The sequence below is a fragment of the Phascolarctos cinereus genome, unplaced genomic scaffold (assembly GCF_003287225.1).
Source record: "Phascolarctos cinereus isolate Bilbo 61053 unplaced genomic scaffold, phaCin_HiC Scaffold_2;HRSCAF=192, whole genome shotgun sequence".
Lineage (NCBI taxonomy): Eukaryota > Metazoa > Chordata > Mammalia > Diprotodontia > Phascolarctidae > Phascolarctos > Phascolarctos cinereus.
The window spans coordinates 253834442-253856740 of NW_027555625.1; the positions used below are offsets into that span (position 1 = coordinate 253834442).

Below are 22299 nucleotides of genomic sequence, written 5' to 3' on the forward strand. Positions count from 1 at the left end.
AATGTTTATGATTATCAACTACTGGAAAGAGATAAGGCAGAAAAGCACTGATCATACCATTTCTGAGTTTTATCCTTTCAGAAAGAAAAAAAATAAAATTCACTTTTCCCCATGTTTGATGGTAACCAGAATTAATGCGTAGTTACCAACTGTGTTAGGATTGGTTTCCCTTTCCCACTTAGAGCCATATTTATGGAGGAAGTGAACTATGCAGTAGCTTTCCAGGACAGATAAGAGGGAAGGAAGAGATGCAGAACGGGAAGACTGCTACCAGTACTGACAGACAATAAATGAAATTAGGTGTGGATTCAGGAGAGGAGAAAGACCAAAAAGACACTTGGCATTGAGCATTATTTGGACTTATAAACATTTAGATAGTTAGAAAATGTGTATCAGTACCCTCTACCCACATAGGGAAAATACCGAGGCATGGTATTATATTGTGTCAATATATCTGCAGATACTCTACTTTGCAAAACTCTATATAAATTAGACAGGTTATCAGAAAGGTAGATAAATAAGGTTGTACCACATGTGTAAATTTTACAAGAAACAGGAATACCTACTCTATCAGGGGCCCCTTTTCTCCTATATAGTCACGATTTTCCTTGTTAGACCAAGAACGGAATCTATTCATATCAGCCCTTAAAATCATGTTATACTTGTAAATTCCATGCACTAGGCATCTGCCAAAGCTAATTTAACACCTCATATAAATTTGCCAGCAAAATCCAGAGGATGGGAGAAAGCCATTAAATTAAAAATCATTTGCTTTTTTCCTACTCTCAAGTCAAAATCACAGATGTATGACACAGAGACTGGAGAGTGGGAAGAGACCACGCACCCAGTGTAATATAGGAATAATTAAGGTAAAGAGAGGTCACCTGATACCATATCTTGGCCAAAGGGGAAGCAGTGCTAAGAGGCAGTATAACAGAGCAGGGAGAAAAGTCCAGGTGTCCTTGCTCTCACCTCAGTGATCTTTTTTTACCATTTCAGAAACACACCAGGAGAAACTCCCTGGCAATGAAAGAAATCACATTGTCTCCCACATTGGCAACCCCATCCCCCCAACTCACAATAACTCATCTCCAATAGAAGATAAAAGTAAGCCTATTAATAAAAGAATATACTATTTAAAATGATGTGTTATGCATATAAATTTAGAGCATCAGATACTGGAATATTTTCTCCAAGGGAAGTGGCAGAAGCTCCATCACTTGGGACATTTAAATCTAAACTTGACAAAACAGAAGATATCGTATTATTGGCAACTTCCTAAAGTGGCTCCAGGGAAGAGATCTGTATAGCTCCACCAGTAACCGTGATGATAATAAGATTTTTCAAGCAGGCAGGGGCCTGTCTCCTGGATCGTTAAAATAGACTCAAGAAGAGGGCACATGACTAGAATTTTTCTTTTATTTACAAGGAAACTAAGGCCCAGAAAGAGAACGCAGAACACTCATGACCACAAAGTAAGTAATTCAGTAAAGTGAGACACATGAACTAAAACAACTCAATCTCTCTGCTTTATTTGAGGCTGCTGACCAACCTTTCCTCCTGGACACTCCCTATGCTCCCAGTTTTTTGTGACACTGCTCTCATACCTCCCTCCTTCCTCTCCCCCCTTTTTTGGTTCTTCATCCATATCATGCCCCCTTACTGTGGGTATTTCCCAAAATTCTCTCCTGGGCCTTCTCTTCTCCCTCCAAACACTCTTACTTGTTAACTCCATCAGCTCCCATATATTTAACTACTGTCTCTATGCAAATGACTCCCAAATCTACATATCCAACCTCAGTCTCTCCCCTGAGCTTCACTCCTAGATCACCAATTGCCTAATGGACATTTCAAACTGGATTCCCTCAGCGACATCTTAAATTCACCATATCCAAAACTGAATTTATTCCTTCCTCCTAAACCCTCCCCTCCTCCAAACTTCCTTATTTCTGTCAAAAGCACCATCATCCTTCCAGTGTCTCAGGTTTGAGAACCCAGCATCATCCTGGACTCCTGACTCTCACTCACCCCATATGATCCAATCAGTGGCCAAATACTGCCATTTCTATATTTACAACATCTCTTGTACCAGACCCCTTCTCTCAACTCACACAGCTACTGCCTTAGTTCAGGCCAAGATTACTGCAACACTCTCCTAACTGGTCGAGCTGCCTTGTCCCTCTACACTGCTGCCAAAGTAATTTTACTTAATTGCAAATATGACCATGTGACTCCCCTACTCAACAAACTCCAGTGCACTCTAGATTCAAATACAAATCCAGTCCTCTAACTTTTAAAGCCCTTTACAACCAAACCCCAATCAGCTGGCCCTGGTAGCCAAATGGCACAGTGGAGCGAATGCTGACATCAGGGAGGCCTGAGTTCAAATATAGCCTGAGACACTTACTAGATGTGTGCCCCTGGGCATATAATTTAACCTTGGTATGCCTCGGAACCCTCATCTATGAAATGGAGATAATACTAGCACCTACCTCCCAAGATTGTTGTGAGGATAAGATAACATTTGTAAAATACTTTGCAAATCTTAAAGCACTATGTAAATACTAGTTATTATTACTTTTCTAGCCTCATTGGATATTTGAAGGGGAAGGGAATAAGCATTTATTTTTTAAAATTTTTTTTTTATTAATTTATTTTGATTTATCAACAATCACTTCCATATGCTTTTGAGTTTAAAATTTTTCTCCCCCTTCCTCCCCACCACGCTCCCCAAGACGGCGCACAATCTGATATAGGCTATACATTTAAATTCCTATTAAACATATTTTCACATTAGTGAAGTTGTAAGTAAAAATTAGGACCAATAGGAAGAACCATCAGAAAGAGGAAACAAAACTCAACAGAAGAGAAAAAAAAGGATAGCGATTCAACTTTCACAGGTATGATTACTATCTGTGTCTTTTTCTCCATCCCTTTTCCCCGTTTATGCTTTTCTTTCTCCTTTCTCCTTTCCCCCCCTCACTAGTGTTTTGCTTTTGACCACCACCTCCTGCAGTCTCTCCTCCCTTCTATTATCCCTTTCCCTTTTCTTCCCCTTTGCCCTTACTGCTTCTTCCCTCCCTTCTATTCCTCCTTCCATTTTCTTTCCTCTTTTCCCTCCTACTGCCTATAGGGAAAGTTAGATTTCTATACCTAACTGATTATGTTATTCCCTTCTTGAGCCAAATCTGATGAGAGTAAGGTTTAAACAATGCTGACCCCTTTCCCTTCTTTCCCTCTGCTGTAATAGGATTTTCTGTCTTTTCCTGTAATGTAATTTACCCTTGTCTGCCTCCTCCTTTCTCAGCACATTTTCTAAGATCAGACTAATCCACTTATTTGGATCCATTTAACCCACTTGATTAGATTTTTTTTTAAATCACTACATCAAAGTTAACTAATATCCACCCCCTTTATGTATACTCCTTTAACATGGTGTAATAACAATACAATTCTCAAGAGTTGCAAGTGTCATCTTCCCTTGTAGGGATGTAAACAGTCCACCCTTATTAACAACATTTTGTATCTTTCTGTCCCATTTGCATTTTTATGTCTTTCTTGAACCCTTGTACTTGAAGATCAAATTTTTTGTTGAGATCTGGTCTTTTTATGAGGAAGGTTTGGAAGTCCCCTATTTTGTTGAATATACATCTGCTCCCTTGAAAAATGATGCTCATTTTTGCAGGGTAGTTAATCCTTGGCTGCAATCCAAGCTTCTTTGCCTTACAGAATATCATGTTCCATGCCCTGTGGTCTTTTAATGTAGAAGAAGCAAGGTCCTGTGTAATCCTGACTGTGGTTCCATGACATTTACATTGTTTCTTTCTGGCTGCTTGCAGCACCTTCTCTTTCATCTGGTGATTTTGGAATTTTGCTATTATATTCCTTGGCGTTGTCAATTTGGGATCTCTTTCTGGTGATGAGCGTGTATTCTTTCTATGGTTATTTTACCTTCTGGTTCTAGGACTTCTGAGCAGTTTTCCTTTATGATTTCCTGAAAAATACTGTCCAGGTTCTTTTTTTCGTCATGATTTTCAGGTAGTCCAATGACTTTTTAAATTGTCTCTCCTAGACTGATTTTCCAGGTCGGTTGTTTTACCAATGAGGTATTTTATGTTTTCATCTATTTTTTCATTTTTTTGTTTCTGTTTGACTGATTCTCGCTCTCTCATAGAGTCATTAGTTTCCATTTGTCTAATTCTAGTTTTTAACAGATTGCTTTCTTCTGTTAGTTTTTGTACTTCCTTCTTCAACTGGCCAATTGTATTTTTAAGGGATTTGTTTTCTTCAGTGTACTTTTTTTCCAGTTTGTCAATTGTTTTTTAGGGACTTGTTTTCTTCAGTGTACAGTGAGCAGGGAATGGGAGGGGGAGAGGGGGAAGATGAGTCTCTTGATGAAAAACTTAATATTATCAGCCAAGCTTAATACATATCTAACACCTTCTTTCCCAGGTTCAAAAGTTCAGCATAAGCATCCTCAAAGAATGATTTAATGAGCAGGAGAAAAGGGGAATAATAGAAACAACATACTTTTTAAAAACACGAACTCTAGCTGCATTTGTGATGACTCATACTGAAATACATGGTGAGCCCTCTCCTTTTATAGAATGGAAAGGATCTAAGGAGCCAAATTTCTATCTCTGGACACAGGGTAAATGCACCTCTAGTTTGTCTGAGATCATAAAGATCATTTATTTTTGGTTCAATTTGCCCCTATTTCATTCCATCGGAGAACTGTAGTAAAGAGGAGGCTAGGCTAGGCTACGGTACAATGGCAAGAGGGCTGACGTCTAGGCTGGCAAACAAACAAACAAGCAAAGAATAAAATGGTGTTTTTTTAAAAAGCTATCTTGTGGGACAGAGGAGGATCCAAGGCTCAACAGGACTGCAGTTGGAAGGGGAGTGGGGTACCCTGTGATGGATAAGATAGAGGAGACAGAGATGGTCAATTCCTATTTTGCTTCTGTTTTCTCTGCCAAGGAAAATTGCCTTTATACTGGGAAGGAGAGAACAATGGTTAATAGGAAACTGATCCTTAGGATAAGCAAGGAAATAAAAGAGTATATATCTAGTTGCCCTAGATGAATTCAAGTCATCTGGCTCAGATGAATGAGATCCTGAGATCTTGAAAGAACAGGTGGATGAAACTGCTAAGCCCAATGTCAATGATTTTTGAAAGATCTCAGAGAATGAGAAAGGTGCTACAAGTCTAGAAAAGACCAAATACTGTTCTAATTTCTTTCTTTTTTTTAAAAAAGAGGCAAAAAAAAATCTACAAACTTTTGGTCAGTAAGCTTAACTTTGGTTCCTGGGAAAATTCTAGAATGAACGATTACAGAGATGGCTAGTGAACATGTAGAAAAGGCAGCAGTGATTATAAGATGTGGTTTCACCAAGAACAGACCATGCCAGGAAATAAAGTTTTTGATAGGTGAGTAAACTTGTAAATAGGGGAATATTTTATATTGAGCTTAGATTTTAGCAAAGCATTTGGTAAAATATCTCATATTATAGTTGGAGAAAAGATGGAAATGTGTGAGCTAAACATTACAATTAGGTGGATTCGGAATTGGATGAATGGATAGACCTGAATAGTTGAAAATGATCTGATGTCAATGAGACAGATTATCTCCAGTGGCATTTACTCTAGGGATCACAGGATAGCCCCCTTTGCTGTTTAACATTTTTATTAATGACTTGGATAAAGGCATTGATAACATACTTATCAAATTTACAGATGATACAAAGATGGGAGGGAGCCCTAACATAAAGGATGAGAACCAGGATCCAAAAGGAGCTTGACAGGCTAGAGCATTGTTTAATCTAATATGATTAAATTTAATCAGGATAAATGTAAAGACTTACACTAGGACACAAAAAAATCAGCCTGACAAGTACTAGATGGGGAGGTATGGTTAGATAGCAGTTTGCCTTAAAAAATAGGTAGGGAGAAGCTCCATCAGAGTAGGACCACAGAAAGCTGAAAAGGATCTTAAAAGGCATGTTGTCCAACCCCCTCATTTTGCAGTTGAGAAAACTGAGGCCCAGAGAGGTTAAGTGACTTGTCCAAGGGTATACAGTTAGTAAGTGGCTGAGGTAGAATTCAAACTCAGGCTCTCTGACTCTAAATCTAGGGTTTTTCCCATTACACTACACTAAACTGTCTCTAAGATTTGGGGTTATTTGGTGAATTACAAAATGAATGAGTTAGTAGCGTGGTGTGGCAGCCAAAAAAGCTAATGTATGTGACCTCTACTTTTACCTTAACGGAAGATATAGTAGAGGTCAGGAGGTAGTTTATTTCAAGCACAAAAGGCAATCTGTGAAAAGGTCTAAAGAGGAGAGGTGTAGAGTTCACTTCATGGGACATCTGGTAGGCCAGTTTGACTGGAATGTATAATGTGAATGAAAGAGAGTAATAGAAAACAAATCTAGAAAGGCAGGTTAGAGTTAAAATAAGGAAGACTCTAACTCCCAGGATATGCAGTTTGCATATTATTATAGAAGCCATAGGGAGCAAATGAAGAATTTTGAGCAGGAGCTTGACAGTCAGAACTGTGACACAGGAAGACTATTTTGGTAGCTGTAAAAAGAACGAATTGAGGGAGAGTGAATGCAATGAGATTAACTACAAAATTATTACAATAGGATCTAATTTATTAGAATGTAAGTTTCTTGAAAGCAGAGGTCATTTGTTTCTCATTTGCCTTTTTTATATACCCAATGGATGCTTAGTAAGTTAACTTTTTTCTAAGCTCCAAAACAGAGATGGCATGTGACCTCTACCTTTCCTAAGGATACAACTCACAACAAGTTGGCAAGGATGATGAATAGCTCATGCCACTTTCTGTATGTAAGTCAGTTAGTCAATAAACATTTATTAAGTGCCTACTACGAGCCACTCTGCTGAGCACTGAGAATACAAAGAAAGGCAAAAGACAGTACCTGACCTCAAGGAGCTCACAATCTAATAAGGGAAGATAACAGAAAAAATGAAGCTGAAAAGAGAAGGAGTATAGAGGGAGGGAGGGTAACAGTCCAGAGGAGTGAAGCTGGGTGGGAAATGATGAGATGGTCCTTAAGTGGCAGATGCATACACCACAGGTTGTGACGCCTAGTATTCTGGAGCCTGAGTATAATGTTTGGCCTCATGGACAGGAACAATTTAGATCTATAAAGAGTACCTTCCTTGCCATAATCCTATGAGGTGAATCATTCAAACTTTATTATCCCTAGAGCCATTCCTCAATTAGAAAATAGTCAAAGGATATGAATAGGCAGTTTTCAGAAGAAGAAATCAAAGCTATCAATAGCCATGTTTTAAAAAATGATCTAAATCACTAATAATCATAGAGAAATGCAAATTAAAAGAACTCTGAGGCATTGCTTCACACCCATCAGATTGGCCAAGTTAACAAAAAAAGGAAAAGGACAAACATTGGACAGGATATGGGAAAACAGGCACACCAACACATTGTTGGTAGAGCTGTGAACTGGTCCAACCATTCTGGAAAGCAATCTGGAACCATGCCCAAAAAGCTATTAAACTGTGTATATCCTTTGACCTAGCAATACTGATACTATGCCTATTCCCCAAGGAGAACCAAGAAAGAGGAAAAGGACTTTTATGCACAAAAATATTTATAGCAGCTGTTTTGTGGTAGCAAAGAATTAGATACTGAAGGGATATCCATCAATTAGGGAATAACTGAACAAGTTATGGTATATTAATGTAATGGAATATTATCTAAGAAATGATGAAAGGGAGGATTTCAGAAAAACCTGGAAGACTTGTATGAACTGATTCAAAGTGAAGTGGGCAGGACTAGAACAATTTATAAAATAACAATATTATAAAGACATACAACTTCGAAAGACTTAGGATTTCTGATTGATACAATAACCAATCACGAACCCAAAAGACTCATCATGAAACACACTATCCAACTCCAGATAAAGAGCTGATGGACTCAGCATACAGTGTGAAGCATCTTTTCTTTTCTTTCTTTCTTTTAGCCATGGCTAATGAGGGAATTTATTTTGCATGACTATACAAATTTGTAATGGGTTTTGTTTTTCTTGCCTTCTTAATGAGTGGGGAAAAGAATCTGTAACTGAAAACAAAATAAAACTGAATTTAAAAAAATAACAGGAAAGAAAACAAACGATATCAGCAGAACTAGGATTTGAATCCAGGACTGTTGCCAAAGATAAGTCCTTTTTTTCACTATATTTCATTGCCTTTACCAAGTGGTTAAGGTGGACTCTGGCCTCCTGAAACTCATGCCTCAGACTCAATATAAATAAGACAGAACAAAAAACATGGGAAGAAACCCACAAGTTGTCAAAGATGAAGCAGCCAGCTGTCTGGTTGTTTTTTTTATTTTTTTTCTGTTCTACACCACCATATGGGAGCCCAGCTCCTCTCTCTTCTCAAAATGGTCCCCATTAAAAAAAACTTTTTAAAACCATAAACTGTATCATTCACTGTGTAACACTTTCAACTCTGAATCTTTCTTTTTCTGTCCTTCTGAAAACATCTAAGGCTTGTACCATCTTTCTCTAGATAAAAGACAGCACAATCCATTGTACCAGCTGTTGAAGGTGCTGCCAATCTTTCTAATTACTGGAACATGAAATAGTCATGTGTTGTGCCTTGCTGCTTTCTCTCAACTAACTGGAATAGATGGGTGTGAAATAAAGAATGGCCCAAATAATCTTAGAAGACTCCCTTGAATTATTCACCAGTACAACTGACACTGAAACAAGTCCAAGAGAAAGTGGAAACTTCAAAAATAAAAAAGTTTTTCACAGCTAATTAACAATAACATCGTTTACGTTTATATTGTCCTTCACTGTTTACAAGGTGGTATGCTTAAAACAACATTGTAAAGACATTATTCTCACTTTAAAGATGAAGAAACTGAGGCTTAGGGAGGTTATTTCTCTAAATTCATACAACTAGTAACTAGCAGAGTGGGGACTTAAACCCAGGAATTCATATTCTAAATCCAGGCCAAGTCCCCTTTAAGTACCAGTAGTTTGGCTTTAGTGACTATTAGAGAAACTGGCTAAATCCATAGGGAGGACCAGGCAATGTGTGAGGATTTCAAGCCTTTCCTTCTTCTTCCAGAAAATGCAGAAAATATTTCCCAAATCTGCCCTGCTCCTCCCTCCCCCTCCCGCAAAAAAAGACACTTCTTGTAATCAGCATTAGATGAGGCATGGCGATTAGGCACTCCAAAACTAATCAGTGTGAAAGACAATCAAGCTCATCAGCTACTGGGTCAAAAGATTGAAGCAGGACATTAGGAGTTTGAATAATGCCAAGAGAGGAGGATAAGAGGAGGGCTGGAATTGAATGGTGGTCCTTGAATGGAATTCAGATTGGTTTCCTAACTTTGAGGCATCAGTGGTTTTTTGGCAAAATCAAAGAAAAATTTGTAGCCATAAATTACGGATTTCAAGCTACTGCTTGAGGTTTTTCCCCCTCAGTAATATCATCCATCACTGATTAATCTAGGTTGAATGGACTGAAATAGCCTGGAGGGTCAGGGAGGAATGTCAAACATCCCTTCTCTCTGTAAGCCCCTATGTGAAGTTTAGTAAAGGCAATGATGGCCTAACTACATGCAACACTAGTCAGCAGAGAATAAGAGGCCTCTGCTAAAGTTCTAGTCCAATACCTCACTGTGACATGGAAGTATTCTTGGTTTTGTTTTTGTTGTTGTTTTAAGGAAGACTGGGCATAAGCCCTGCAATTTTAGAGAAGTTGAGTAACTTGGCCAAAGTCCCACAGCCCGTATGTGTAAGAGATCAGCTTTGAACCCAGGCCTTCCTAGATCTTTGGCCAGCTCTCTCTCTCTCTCTCTCTCTCTCTCACTGAGCCCCACAGTGGCCTCTCCAGCACTTCCCAGTTTTTAGGGGCCGTGCCAGTAGAGCACCAGCTCTGGTAGGTAAGTACTGACCTGCCAGTGGTCCAGTGACTGTGTGTCTACTCTCTGAAGACTAGCCTTACAAAAGATAAGAAGCTTATTATCAGAAGGTTGGCCAACAAATGAAGAATATATATGTATATACTTTTGGCCTCCACAATTACTAAGGTGTGGAATCACAATCTACATCAGTTAAAAGGGTATCCACATGAATGAAACAGAAGATCTCTTAATGTACTGAAGAAATTAAAAAGAACTAAATAGCACTGTCTCTCCCCCTTTTACACCTCTAGACCAACTCCTTACAGCACTAATAAAAACAGTAATTAAACACTGGCTTGCTAATTAAGATGGTGAACTCATTTTGTCTCTTTAAACAGCTGATCATTATGAGCTACAATTCTGCTCCACAAAGAAACAGCCCCTCTCACTTCCCTGGGCTCATTTAGGACTTGATGGGAAGTGAACAGAAAATGCTCATACTTAGGTAATTTTACTTTCCTTTTAGATCTGGATCTTGTTCAGACATGTCCATAGTAAATTATGAAGTATAAAACTATTTTCCACAAGTTTTATCTTTCACATGGATCCACCCCCATCTTCCATCTAGAAATGCCCTTCTCTCTAAGACCCAATTCCAGGGAGCTATGGACAATTTCTGGACCTGGGTCCATCTACTGATGTTTCTTCTGATAAAGGAAAGCCTAGTGGAACTATACAGAAGCAGAAATCCTATATCTGTGCAGCAGGACTCATAGAAAACATAGATTGATGTTTCAAATACAATAACATGGCCCAGATGAAGATTTAAGATGATTAAAGAGATAAATAACAATTACTACTCTTTCCAAAGTCTGGTCAAATCTTGGCAAATACCACAACCATCACTCATGAAGTCTAACCAAATGTTCATCCTTTAAAAGTTTTAAAGACTTCATGGACTCCTCACCAATACATATGACCCCATGAATCAGCAGCTCCCTTAACCTGCATGATATCCCTGCTGCAGCACATGCTTTTAAGAGAGCTTCTATGAAAATAGACCCAGAAACAATAGACCATAACAGCACAGTGTTCCATAAATTCTGACACCAACTATTGGAGTAAAGACACTTTGTTCAACAAAAACTTCCAGGAAAACTAGAAAGCCATTTCACAGAAATAAGGTTTAGATCAACTATATAAGTTATATACCAAATATAAGTTCCATATGGATATGACTTGAATATAAAAGATTATAGTATTAAAAAATTAGAGAAGAAAGGAAGGAGATACCTTTCTCAACTGTATCTAGGAGAAGTTTGAATTAAACAAGGGATAGAGGTGAACAGAGAAGATAAAACGTACAATTTTAATTTAATAAAATTGAAAAGCTTTTACACAAGCAAAATCAGTGCAGTTAGAATTAGAAGGAAAATACAGTTAAGTAGGGAAACATTTTTGTAGCAAATTTCTGCCAAAGATCTTACATGAATGAATAAATAAAAAAGCTTTATTAAACACTTACTGGGTACAAAGCACTGTGCTAAGTCTTGGGGATACAAAACAAAAAGTTGTAAGAGTTCCTATTGTGGAAATTGAGTGAACCACACTGACTCTACATTTTGACTCAATATTGCATCTGGTCCAGTTCCCTTTATATTAAACTATGGGTCTAGTCTAATTTCTGCCTTTTGAGAAAACTTTATTCAATTACAACACTCCAGCTCCCAGCTCTAACCATTTTCTCTGAGTGCTCCCATGCGTGAAATGATCTCCCTCCTCATCTCTGTATCCTAGCTTCCCTGGTTTCCTTTAAGTCCCAGCTAAAATCCCACCTTCTATAGGAAGTCTTTCCCAATGCCTCTTAATTCTAGTGCCTTCCAAATGCCCATCAATTGGGGAATGGCTAAACAAGTTGTGGTATATGATTGTGATAGAATACTATTATGTCATAAGAAATGATGATCAGAATGGTTTCAGAAAAAACTTGGGAAGATTTATATGAACTGATACAAAGTGGAATGAGCAGAACCAGGAGAACATCATACACAGCAACATTGTACTGACTGATGATCAATTGTGAATGACTTAGCTATTCTAACCAATAAAATTATACAAGACAATTCTGAAGAACTTATGATGAAAAATGCTATTTACCTCCAGAGAAAGAACTGATGGAGTCTGAATGCAGATCAAAGAATTCTTTTTTATTTATTTTCTTCGCTTTTTTCCCTGTTTTTGGTCTGTGTTCTCTTTTGCAACATGGCCAACATAGAAATGTGTTTTGCATGACTGTACATGTATAATCTATATTGAAGTGCTTGCCTTTTCAATGAGAGAGAAGGGGAGGGACGGAAGGAGGGAATTTGGAACTAAAAAATTATAAAAAACAGATGTGAAGAATTGTTTTTACATGTAACTGAGAAAAAAATTTAAAACATTAAAAAATTCTAGTGTCTTCTGTCTGTTGAGTATTCCCTATTTATCTTGTATATAGCTTGCCCATACATAGTTATTCATGGGTTTTCTTCCTCTTTAGATTTTGAGCTCCTTGAGGGCAGGGACTATCTTTTGCTTTTTTTTTTCTTTAATCTCCAGCACTTAGTACAGTGCCTGGTACATAGTAGGCTCCTTTTGGGATTACCTAACAGAACAATTGAAAAAAATTAAGTAAAGCAAAAGTGGTTTGATTAACGACAATAATTAATAACTTTAACTTTCATGATGTCTTATAGTTTTTAAAGTATATGTATACTTTTACAATAATATTAGCTCACATTTTTATATTTCTTTACAGATTCAGAAGTTCTTTTCTTTCAACAGTTCTGCAAAGCAGGTTTTTAAAGTTATCACTACATATAGTTTACAGATGAGGAAACTAAAGGTCATAGAGATTAAATTATTTACTTAAGCTATACATGTACTTAATTTTGATCCTAACATTCCTATGAGTGCAAGTAAGGTGGATTTCCTGTGTTGTTACCTGTCTAACAGTGAGGCAGGCAGCAAAGGTTTTATCCTCATTTTACATAGAAGGAAACTGAGGTACAGAGCACTTATGTGACTCGGTTGAGCCCAATAGTGGCAGAGCCAAGACTTGACCAAGTCTCCCTGAGGTTAGCCTGGTGCTCTGTTGCATCACATTGTCTCCTATCCAGAAAGAAATCTACCAACACAAAACTTTTTAGAGAGTTCTGGTATGTTCTATTCCAAAAGAAAAAAGGGGTTAAAAACCGTGAAGAAACTATGGGTTTAGCCTAATATTCTAGATTTTCAATCCAGTTTCTTCACTCACTTTGAGTATTACTATAAAATTTCCTTTCTCTTGGGCTTATTTGCCTGTTGGCCTGGGCTCCCTAACCTCTAATTCATGCTTCACCTTTGCACGTAGACAGACCCACTCATAAGAGGACCCTGATTTCAGGTCACTGACCCTAATCATTAGGGAAGGAGAGAATCTGCCCAAGTCTAGTCAATCAATCAGCATCCAGGCCTGAAGGAGAAAAGCCAGGGCTACTGCCCTCACTCTTTCCTTAGAGCTCTCCCCAAGGTGTCATGCTCCACTGCCTAATTTAGCAACTGGCCCTGCAGCCCCACTCTGTTTACGTAGAAGTGGCATCTTATTTTCAGCAGAGACAGGAATCAGAGCTACTTGAGTGCTACTGCGCAAAGCTTAGGGTTTGAGCTGAACTGTTAATAAGGCCTCACACTTGGATAAAAATAGCCTTGCTCTATGTCATGTAACATCAACATATAGAAAGCCAACTGTTCTCTAAATTGCTCAAAACTGGCATCACTGTAGTAGCTCCCTGGGCTCAAAAGCACCTTGAAGCAGGTGAGCTTTCCTGTGTTTAATGCCAGGGGATAAGGTGGAAAAGCCTCCAGAGAGAAGCAGAACTGCATTCACTAAATGGACAAGAGATATCGATAAACCAAAAGTAAACAAAGCCCAGGCCTTGTCATTCCGGAACTTCTGTGGAAAAATGAGACAACCCCTATCGAGACTGGGGATAAGCAGAAATAAATGTTTTCTGCTATTCTACTGGGACATTTTCTTAAGATCACTTGTGTTCTTGTTTTTGGATAGGAAGAGGAGAAAAGGAAATCAAGAAACAGGACAAGAGAAAGAGTGACAGCAGGAAAAGAATATGCATTTGTGATTCTGAGAATCAATCTGTCGATGCTTCCGAGAAAATATGAAGGGAAGGAATCCCGGCCAATGCTACCTGTCTGGGGCTTCTGAGTGCCCATAGGTGTGCCAGTCTGTGGGACCAGGGAAATTAACTCCATTATGCCCTGGTACAACTTACACAGGACAGATCAGCCGCACAGGCAGCTGCAAGTGCTGCCTATCGGCCTGACAAATATCTCCTCTCATAGTCTATTCCCTACCATACCCAGATGGGCTAGGATGGTGGCTGTATTACAAGTTAGCAAATCAGTCAAATGGAGAACTGTAAGCGCCACCTTAATGCTTTCTAGGATCTTAAAGGTCAGACCTTATGCTAACAGGAATCTAAGGGAAGACAGCTTTAAAGAACAGAAGGCCACCCCCCTCTAGTCTCTAAAGAGAGCATTCCAGTCCAAAAAATGTCCCAATTTAAGGGATTTTCCAAGGAAATGACTTAAAGAAAACCAAAAGGCCAATGGAAATAGATGGCCACAAAAGAAACTGTCTAATCTCCAGGAAGTAAAGCAGGCAACAGCAAGGAGCCCCTCGTATCAGGTAAAGAGAGTGCTGAAGCTACCTCACCTGGGTAAAGGAACAATGGCATTACTATCTCAAAAACCTATCAACAACCTGGATCAAGAAATAATCTCAATAGGGAACTGAGAGCCGAAGCTAACAAAGAATTTCTTGTGATTCTTCAATGCTAATATGCTACCTCAGAGGCTGACTCTGATGACCTAGCATTCCCAGTACCCACAGAAACCTCACAGCAGAACAAGCTACTCCAGACAAGAGACCCCAGACCAGCATGCTGCTCCCAACCAGTGGACCCCTCTTGGGGAAGCTGGGGCAGAAAGCTTAGATACCTTATTCACATGCACCTTCACCTACAAAGGGAGCTGGTCTATACCTTCTTCAGCTCTGTGGCAGGACTGGTGGCACAGAGCTATTTTTACTTTCAAGATACTTAGAGAATGTTTGTGGGGCAGCCAGGTGGCGCCGTGGATAGAGCTCTGGCCTTGGAGTCAGGAGGACCTGAGTTCAAATCTGAATTCAGACACTTGACACTTATTAGCTGTGTGACCCTGGGCAAGTCACTTAACCCCAACTGCCTCACCAAAAAGCGGAGGAAAAAAAAAAAGAGAATGTTTGTGAGCTGGAAGAGGGAGAGATTCACAAGTGCCTAGTACAATGCTATTACACATCCAGAAGGAAGGTAGCAATTACTTGATGCCTGACTGAAGAGCAGAGGAAATAAATTGCAGATAAATCTGATACTGAGTTTCAGCAACTGGCAATTCTATATTTGGAGAGTGACTCTTACACATCTGAAATAGCTAACATTTATATAACACTATTAGGTTTGCAAAGCGCTTTATAAATATTTTAACTCATTTTATTCTTACAAACACCCTGGAAGGTAGGTTCTATTCTTATTTCCACATTACAGATGAGGAAACTGAGGAAGACAGGTTAAATGACTTGCTCAGGGTCACAGAGCTGGTAGATATTTGAAGTAGAATCTGAACTCAGGTCTTCTTGACTCCAAGTCCAGTGTTCCATTCACAGTCAACACCCCCTGCTCTGGCCTTACTTCTTTCTATTTTCAGTCTTTTTTTTTTTTTTTTGGCGAGGCAATCGGGGTTAAGTGACTTGCCCAAGGTCACACAGCTAGTGGGTATCATGTGTCTGAGGCCGAATTTGAACTCAGGTCCTCCTGACTCCAGGGCTGGTGCTCTATCCACTGCGCCATCCAGCTGCCCCATCCCATTACAGTCTTGATTCTATGCTTGATCAGCTCAACCACAAACCATAAGCTACCCTTGAATCCCTTGCCTCCTTGTCTTACTGCCAATCACTCCTTGCCAAACTTCAACTTTGGGTCTTTAACCCCTGTAATTTACCTTCTCCATTCCTACTCACATGAAAGAATGAATGGAAAAGCATTTATTAAGTGCTTACCCTGTAGCAACCACTGTGCTAAAGTCATACGCTCAGGTCATTTCGACTATGTCCTTGCTGGCATATAATAATCTTTCTATTCTTTCTTGATTGACTACTGCACTCTGTAAAACAGCTCTTCCAAATCTCCACCTCTCTCCTTAAACCTCCTGTATCATACTTTCTCCTTTCTTTCTTAAGTAGAAGACTGCCTCCTGCTTTACTGAGAAATAGGCCATTTATCACAAGCGCTCTCTCTCTCTCTCTCTCCTACTCTATACTTCAGAACCTCCCTTTATCATATCACGCTATCATTCTCCAGTCTCTGAAAATGAGGTGGGCCTTCTCGGTTCCAAAGCCAATCCCTCCACTTATATTCTATTTCTAAAACTTTCAACTTCAACCTTTTTTTTAATCAGAAAAAAATCCACCTTCTTTCCCTCTCATCCCACTCCTACCCCCAAGTGAGAAAGAAAAAAATCCCTATTACAAACACATATAGTCAAGCAAAACCAATTTATTCACTGACCATGTCCAAAAAAAATGTCTCATTCTGCACTCTGAAACTTTCACCTCCATGAAGAGAGGGGCAGCATGTTTTAACATGAATTCTCTGGAATTGTTGTTGGTCTTTATACTGATAATAGTCCCCAAGTCTTTAATAACTGTTTATGTATATAATTTTGCCGTCATGCATAAATTGTTCTCTTGATCCTATTCACTTCATTCTTCATCAGTTCAAGATAAGTCTTGCTAGGTTTCTCTGAAACTCTCCATCATTTCTTACAACACAATATTTACTCATCACATTTATATATTATAACTTGTTCAGCCTTTCCCCAATTAATGGGTACTCCCTTAGTTTCCAATTCTTTGCTCCAAAAGATCTGCTAAGGATGTACTTGTGTACATCCTTAGAGAGTATTTTCCTCAAAAATAATCCCTACCTTAATCTGCCTTGCATGCATGTTATTTCCCTTTTCCTTTCTCTTCTTTTCCTCCTATTTCCCTGTTTGGTGAAATGCATTTCTGTGTGTGTGTGTGTGTGTGTGTGTGTGGTGTGTGTGTATGTGTGTGTACACATTCATCCCTTCTCTGACCAGTTCAGATGAGGGTGTGGTTCCCCAACTCCTTCTTACTTGTTTGTATAAACTTCTACTTGTGCTTCCATCCTATTATGTGAGATTTACAGTCTCAACATTTATCCATTCTTTACTCCCCTAAGATTATTTGCTCATGTTTACCTTTTTATGTTTCTTTTGACTCCAGTATTTGCATTTCAAGGTATCTTTGCTGCTCTGATCTTTTTATCAGGAATGCTTAGAAGTCCTATATTTCATTGAAGGTTTATTCCCCCCCCCCGTAGCATTATAAGAATTTTTGCTGGGGAAGTTATTCTTATTTGTAAGCCCATGTCCTTTGCCATCCGTAATATCATATCCTAAGCTCTTTATTCCTTTCTAGCACAGGCTGCTAAATGATGTATGCTTCTGACTGTGGCTCCTCTGGACCAGAATCCTTTCTTTCTGGCTATTTGCAGAATTTTTTCCTTGACCTAGAAGTTCTGGATTTTCGCTATAACGTTGCTATGAGTTTTTATTTGAGGATTTTTTTTTCAGGTTGTGACCTGAATTCTTTCTACTTCTACTGTGCCTTCTAGTCCTAAGGCATCTGGGCAGTTTTCTCTTATGACTTCTTGAAATATGATATCTAAGCTCTTTTTTTGTTCATGGCTTTCTGATAGTCCAAAAATTATTAAATTTTCTCTCCTACAATATTTCCTCCTCCCCTTCCTCCTCTCCCTCCTCCCCCTTCCCTCCTCCCTCCTTCTTCCTTTTAACATTGTTTTAATATTTCTTGTTGTCCCATGGAATAATTAGCTTCTATCTAGTCCACACTAATGTAGCTAAGAAGTGGGCCCCACATGTAGTAAGGCCCCATGTATGGTGAGGGCTGTCATGCGGCTTGAAGGGAGGTGGGATAGACATCTCTAGCCTCTTCTCCTCCCGTCCTTCTCCAAGGGAGACTTTAATTCCTGCCAGGAGGGGCTGGAGTCTACTCTGTTCTCCTTGGAGAGAGGGGCACCAGGCTAGAAGTATATTTATGTGCTCCCTTAAATATGTTTACTTAGGGTTTCATCAAACATCTTATTGCTCTGTCATTTTTAAGGGAAGGAGGACACCAAGTTTTATATCCAAGGCTTGACTGTTTCCCCACCAAATACCAGTTCCATAATGAACACACATAGCAAATAAGCAAAGAAATCCACTTACCCAAATCATAGTGAAATAGAAATCAGATAAAGTATACATTGGAAAAATACATACCAGATAATATAGGGTGAAGGAGGTCTCTCACTGGGAGCAACATAACTCAGCTCAACCAAGAGAGAGTATCCTTAATCTCACCCAAAAAGAAACTCCCCACAGTCTCTGATGTAGAAAGCTAAAGATAAGGGTATGGTACAGACTGCCAGTGCAATTCACGTCTTCCCAGAATCTTTTCCTTTGGGAACCTTAAGTGAGGTTGGCCTTTCCCACTTTCCCTCTTGAAGAGGGAAGTGAGAAGGGCCTGAAATGACTCAAAGCTTCAGGAGTCCCTGAGGGAAACTCTCACTTGAATAGTCCCAAAAAGGGCTTGGAGAAGCTTGGAGCTCACTCACCACTTGCCAACTTCCTCAAGCATGGTAAGACCTTCCTCGCCACCAATTGGCTTTGGGATAGGGATTATACTAATTTTCAGGGAGTTGTTGTTTGGGTAAGGTCTTGTTAATTCTCTCTTTCAATTCTTTCTTCTGTAACTCATTTATTTTCCAACTTTTTTCTTTCAGCATTTTCATTTAATTTGAAAAACAAAAAAACAAAAAAACCCCAATAACAAGTTAAACTTTTTTTTTAAACTCTTGTGTCATCTCTTTCAGAAAACCTAGTTGAGTTTGTGCCCAAGCTGCGTTTTTCTTTGAGACTTACTTTGCAGATATTTTGGAGTCATTCTCTTCTTCTAGGTTTGTGTTTTAAGTATCTCTGTCAACATGATAGCTTTTTACAGTGGGATTCTTTTCTTCTTTGCTCATTCTTCCATCTTCCATCTTGATTTACAACTTTATGTTAGGTCTAGCCTCTGCACACTTTTGAAGAAAATGTCTAGGCTTGTGTTCGGTGGCTTCTTTCTTGGGGCTTTGAGTGTTGTGTTATTCCAAACACTCAGGGATGGTTCAGGCTAGGCACCTTCAGGATTTCAGTGTTCCCAAAGTGGTCTAGTCTAGGGAAAAGTCTGTTTGCTTCTTCCTTGTTCTAAGCTCTACAAGTTCCTGACCTTGGTTTGTGTCTAAGTGATAGGCCTATGGGCTTGCTCCATTTGGAGTTTCAGTAGACTATCAGACAGCTGGAAAGTTCTTCTGGTCCATATTGACAGAACTACAGGCTTTGCTGTGATCTGGAATTTCTACCCTGATTATTTCCCTTTAGACTTCAGACTTGGCTGGAAGCAGCAAGCAAGACCTTGCTCTGCTCCTGAGATTTAAGCCACACAGCTGTTGCTTGCTTCTGAACTTGCTCAGTGATCTAAGACCAGCAAAGCTCTTCATCTTGGATTGCACCTCCAAGGTGCAGGTTCTCTCCTCAGTCCACTCTGGCTGGATCAATTACCCAGAGCCACCAAGCTGCCAGTTGGCACCTGTTCCTGCACTTTACACAAGTTTCAGCCCCTCTATGCTGAATCTTGGACCTCTTCTCCTCCTGGCCAGAATTCAATTCTACTGTCCTCTATGCAGATCTGGGCTGGAAGAAAAATGAGTCACTGGGATTCTTTCTTGGATTTCTTGATCAAGATTAAGTCTGGTGCTTCCTCTCAGTCTGTCTGGAGTTTTGGTGTACTTCCTGATACTCTGTCATCTTTGCTCTGCCTTCTTTTGTGCTCTTTCTCCCTTCTCCTTTCAGAGTATGACCCCTCAATCATTCCCTCCTTCATTTACCGTCTTGCCTTATCTACTGACAAACACATACCTAAGGAGCCACAATCCTTAAAAAAACAAAACAAAAAACAAGACCCTTCACTTTACCCTGCCATCCCCTCAAACAATCAAGTCACACTGAATCCCATTTGCTGATTCCATTTCCTCTCTTTCCATTCACTTCTCAATCACTTACAATCTGGCTTTTGACTCCACCACTCAATTGAAACTACTTTCTCCAAAGTCATCAATTATCACTTAAATGCTAAATCTAATGATCTTTTCTTAGTCTTCATTCTACTTGATATCTTCGTAGTTTTTTGACAATGTCCACCACTCCTTCCTCCTGGGCGCTTTCTCTTCTCCCTTGGCTTTTGTAACCCTGTTCTCTTATTCTGCCACCTGTCTGACAGCTTCCTTTGAGTCTCCTTTGCATCTTCCACTCAATAATTCAATTCAAAAAGCATTTATTAAGTACCTACTATGTGTTAGGCATTAGGGATACAAAGACAGAAATAAAAAGGGTCCCTACCCGTAAGGAGCTTATACAGTCTACTGAGGTGGGAATCAAAATGTACATGGGTAAAAAAATACAAAATAAAAAATAAATACAAAGTAATTCTGGGGGTGGAGGGTGCTAATAACTGAAAAGGATTAGAAAGAGCCTTGTGTAGGAAATGGCACTTGAGTTGAATATGGAATGGAAATAAACATTTCAAGAGGCATATAAGAAGAACATTCTAGGAAAGTGAAACAGAGCCTATGCAAAGGCATAGAGGCAGGAGAATGAATCTTGTGCATAGGGAATAACTGCAAGTAGGCCAGTCTGGCTAAAATGTAGAGTGCAGGAGAGGGAAGAATGTAAAACAAGTGGGAAATGCAAGTCTGAGCTAGATCTTGAAAGACTTTTAAATTCAAGATGAGTTTGTACTTTAACCTAGAAACAACAGAAAGCCACTAATGTGTCTCCAGCAGGGGAGTGACATGGTTAGACTCGTGCTTTAGGAATATCAATTTGCCCCTGCCCAATCCCACCTTGCCCAGGCTCAGATCCTCTCGTACCAGGTACCAGAGGGCAAATCTAACCAAGCTGATGCAGGAGTCCTTCTGGTGTCTGGCCTGCCTCCAATTCAAGACCTTCCCTTCCAATGTTCATGGACTTGGGGCCCTCTGCGCCCCAGGATAGGGAGTGGACAAAACTGCTGACAACCACTGGATAAGCAGGGAGTCACCAACTATAATCATCTCAGTAATGGAGGACCACTAGATCATTGGACCTTATCATCTATCCTGATCCTGTGTCCTCCAAATCTCAAGACACTGCAATCTTGTCTGCTGCTCTATCTTGATCCTCCGGCCTTGCCATATACTCTTCCAGCATATCCCCCTATGCCTTGTCTCTCTCATTTATAATGTGAGCTCACATTAAACACATAAGCTTTGTATTCCCTAAGCTAAGCACAGTGATTGATACATACTAAATGTGTTTCCATTTTGTGGTAAAGCAGAGACATTAGACCAAGAGACTAATTAGGAAAAGAAAGGTGATGAAGGCCTGAACTCGTGTGCTGATCATGTGAGTGGATGACAGGGATGGATATGAGAAGTGTGGAGGGTAGACTAGATAAAACTTGACCAATGATTGAATACAGGGGTTGAGTGAAATGGAAGAGTCAAAAGATGACTCTGAGGTTACAAACCTAGATGAGTGGATAGTCACGCCCTTGACAAAAATTAGAACAGTTAGGAAGAAATTAGGAAGTTTTGAGGGAAAGACCACCAGTTATTTTGGACATGTTGAGTTTGAGATGCCTATGATTTGTCCAGGTGAACATCCCAGGAGACACAGTTGGTGATTTGGGCCTAGAGTCCAAGAGAGAGATGAGGGCTGCTTATGCAGATCTTCAAAGACATGAGTGAACCCATGGGAAATGGTGAGATCACCAAGAAAGAAAGCAACAGAGGAAGAAAATTAAAGGACCTAGGATAGAGTGCTGGCATATATTTGTGTATTATAGTGGCATATGTTTGATGATCTAGCAAAGGAAAGAACAGTCAGACATGTAGGAGGAGAACCAGGAGAGAATGATGTCATGAAAACTGAGGAAGGAAGAATAAACGGAAGGATAAGGTGGTTAATAGCACCGAATACTACAGAGATGTTAAAAAAAAAACAGGGGACTATAAAAAAGTCATTGAATTTAGCAATTAAGAGATCATTAGGAATCTTGGTGAGAACAGTTTATATTTACTGATGGGTTTGGAAGCTAGACTGCGCAGAACTGTGATATCTCAAATAACATAAGAGTCCTGTGCTT

General features: G+C 39.5%; 1 protein-coding gene across 10 annotated transcripts in view; it reads right to left on the reverse strand.

The window, feature by feature from the left end:
* Positions 1-22299, reverse strand: part of PNPLA7 (patatin like domain 7, lysophospholipase) — a 198839-nt gene that overhangs the window by 60524 nt on the left and 116016 nt on the right. The gene's annotated exons all lie outside the window — the stretch shown is intronic.